Here is a 3,357-nt window from a genome sequence, read left to right on the forward strand (position 1 = left end):
ATTGGCACAATGGCACATAACAACAACAACAACAACAGGTGCTTCAAATCCTCACAATTGATTTCAGAAAGTAAGGCTGTGTCATCTTTATGTTAGAGATTAACAATTTTTCCCTAATCCTAATGCCACATCCTGCCTCTTCTTGTCCAGCGTTACTATTTTTTCTGCATACAGACTCAATACGCCAGGTATTTGTATAAATGATGCAACCCTGATGCACATCTTTCCAAATTTTTAACTATGCAGTCAAATGTCTTTGCATAGTCAATGAAACACAAATAGACATTCCTCTGGTACTCTCTGCTTACAGTCAAGGTCCATCTAACACTGGCTATCCTTAGTGCCATGGCTTTTTCTAAACCCAGGCTGTGCACCTAGCACTTCTCTGTTGATGTAGTGTTGCCGTCATTGTTGGATAATTTTCAGCAGAATCTTGCTTGCAGGTGATATTAATGATATTGTTTGATAATTTTCATAGTCTGTCTGGTCACCTTATTGGAATAGGAACAAATATGGATCTTTTTTACATTTCATTGTGTCATCATTTTTCATGGACACAAATAAGGATAACTTTTTTCAAAACTATCAAGAATTTAATTTTATTAAGTTTCACCATTCAAGCCCTTAGAAGCATAAGTCAAGAAATCAGATAATACTAGCTGCAATAATAGACTCAAACACAATACTTGTGAAGATTGCATAAAGTAAGACAGTGCTTTGTTCTGTTGTATATAGGTTTGTTATGAGTCAAAATCGACTAAATGGCACCTAACAATAATGTGTACATTTGAATCTTTCTAGACTACAAATTTCATAGCTATTATAATCTGTCCTTTCACTTCAGAGGATAAGCTGTCCTTTCTGATTAGAATTAAAGAAGTCCTCTTGGCATAAGGGCCACAGTATATGCTTTCTAATGCTTAGTGTTTCTAACTCACCAGAAATATATGGAAATCTGTTTCCATCAAGGTTTGCATCCTTGGAAGCCAATGTGGAAGCCCTATTGCATCCTACTGTGTAGTTTAGCATCAGAATTGACTCAGCCACAGTGAGTTGGTTGAGAGTACCTGGTGCATGGCAAGAACATTTATTCCAAGTTTCCTTTGTGATCCTATTCTACTTGTGTTGATTCTGCCTGCACTCAAACTTCAGATCCTGTTATAAGATCCTTCCTGTTCCGCAAGTTCCTGCTCACTTTATTTTCGAACCTTGACCAGCTACTATTTTTGCTATCTTCTTCATAACATGTCCTCATTCTCATTTGTTCTTGTTGGACTACCACTGGATAAGTCCACAATGTATTTGATTTCTATCATCATTTACAATTAGCAGATATCCTCTGTGTTTCAACATCATCTATTGTGATGTACTCCAAGTAACAGCTCAGCCTCCATAAGGATTTTTTTTAGAAAGCTGACCAAGTAGCTTTCTTTCAAATTTCCTGACATAGACAACTGAGAACCTCCTACATTGTATTAATTTGCTGAAAAATTTTAATAGCATTTTATCAATTTCTAGAGCATTATCTATCCATTCCTGGAGCCTTGTTCTTTTTTACCAATGCATTCACTGCAGCTTGAACTTCTTCCTCCACTGCCATTGATTCTTGATCATACATTACCTCTTGAAGTGGTTGGATATCAACCAATTCTTTTTGGTATAATGACTCTGTGTACTCCTAATTTCAGTTGATACTTTCTGTGTGTCATTCAATATTCTGCCCATAGACTTCTTTGCCATTGCAACTGGATGCTTAAAATTTTTCTCCTCTTCAATTATTTCAGCTTAAAAGATGTTGCGTGTTCTTCCTTTTTGGTTTTCTAACTCCAAGTACCTGCATATTTCATTTTAATACTTTGTGTTCTCTAGCTGCCCTTTGAAATTTTCTATTAAGCTCTCCTACTTCCTTATTTATTCACTTTGTTTTAACTATTTTAAATTCTAGAACAAGTTTCAGAGTCTCTTCTGTTTTTTTTAAATTTTTCTTTCATTTTAATAACTTTTTTCTTTCTTTTTTAAAAAATTAATTATAGTCAATGTTTACAGACTTAGGGTTTCCAGTCATTCATTGTTGCCCTTTTCTCCCTGCCCACTCCCTTCCCCCAATTAACTCTTCTCCTTAAAAAGAAAAACTCTTACATTGTTATGCAATCTTCCCCCCCCACACACAAGTCCACTCCACTATGCAGTCTTCACTCTGGACTTCTGTAATGACAAGAATACCCATTCATATGTCCCTTATAAATAGTTCTCTCCTTCATCTGTTTCAATGCAATATACATCGTTCCTCTCCTCCTTTTCTGTCTTTCCTCAACCCTGATGTCAGTCCCGTTTTGCAACAGTGTTGAGGAGAAACTGGAACCCCTATTCACTGTTTGTGGGAGTGTAAAATGGTGCAACCACGATGGAAGGTTATATGGCGCTTTCTCAAAAAGTTGCAAATAGAAATATCATTTGACCCAGGAATTCCACTACTGGGAATTTACCCTAAAGAAACCAGAACGCCACCCAAGCACATATATGCACACCCATGCTTATTGCAGCTTTGTTTGCAATAGCAAAGAGCTGGAAACAACCCAAGTGCCCATCAACAAACAAATGGATAGAGAGCCTTTGGTATATTCACATAATGGAATACTATGGTGCATTGAAAAACAAGGAACTCATGAAATATTATGCAAAATGGATGACCCTGGAAGGACATTATGCTGAGTGAAATATCTCAGTCACAAAAGGACTTTTTTTCTTTCTTCATACTAAATTCACTCATTAGCTTCCATTGAGTTGGAACCAACTTATAGCTGACCTTTCTAAAGGTGGTTTCCCTAGGCTGTAAATAAAATGGGGAGAGATTGCACATATTTCTCCCTCAGATAGATTCAAAGCACTGGAGAAGTTGGCCTGGCCTTTGTGTTAGCAATGTAACACTCCATGGACTATATCACCAGAACTTCCTTCTTCACATATAAAATGAAGCTTAAAAAAATACCCTTCTCAGTGTTGTAAAAGTTTATATGCATTTGAGTTTGGATATGCATATTTAGTCCGTAAACATAAAGGAACCTGCCTTATGCTGTGAAAGACATCTTCGATAAGCAAAAAGAAAAAGTATAATATTCTTCTTTCTAGGCTTCATGAGCACTCTGTATACAATTGTACACACATATTTATACTTACTATTACATGCTATGCATTGGAGAGTTGGACAGTGAATAGGGATGATAGAAAGAGAATCGATGCCTTTGAGTTGTGGTGCTGAAGAAGAGTGTTGAATATACCATGGACTGCTAGGAGAACAAACAGGTTTGTCCTGGAGAGGGTGAAGCCAGAATGTTTCCTGGAGTCAAGGATTCTGAA

This window comes from Elephantulus edwardii, unplaced genomic scaffold, assembly GCF_000299155.1.
Source record: "Elephantulus edwardii isolate Elephantulus edwardi_28Jun2011 unplaced genomic scaffold, EleEdw1.0 scaffold00468, whole genome shotgun sequence".
Classification (NCBI taxonomy): Eukaryota; Metazoa; Chordata; class Mammalia; order Macroscelidea; family Macroscelididae; genus Elephantulus; species Elephantulus edwardii.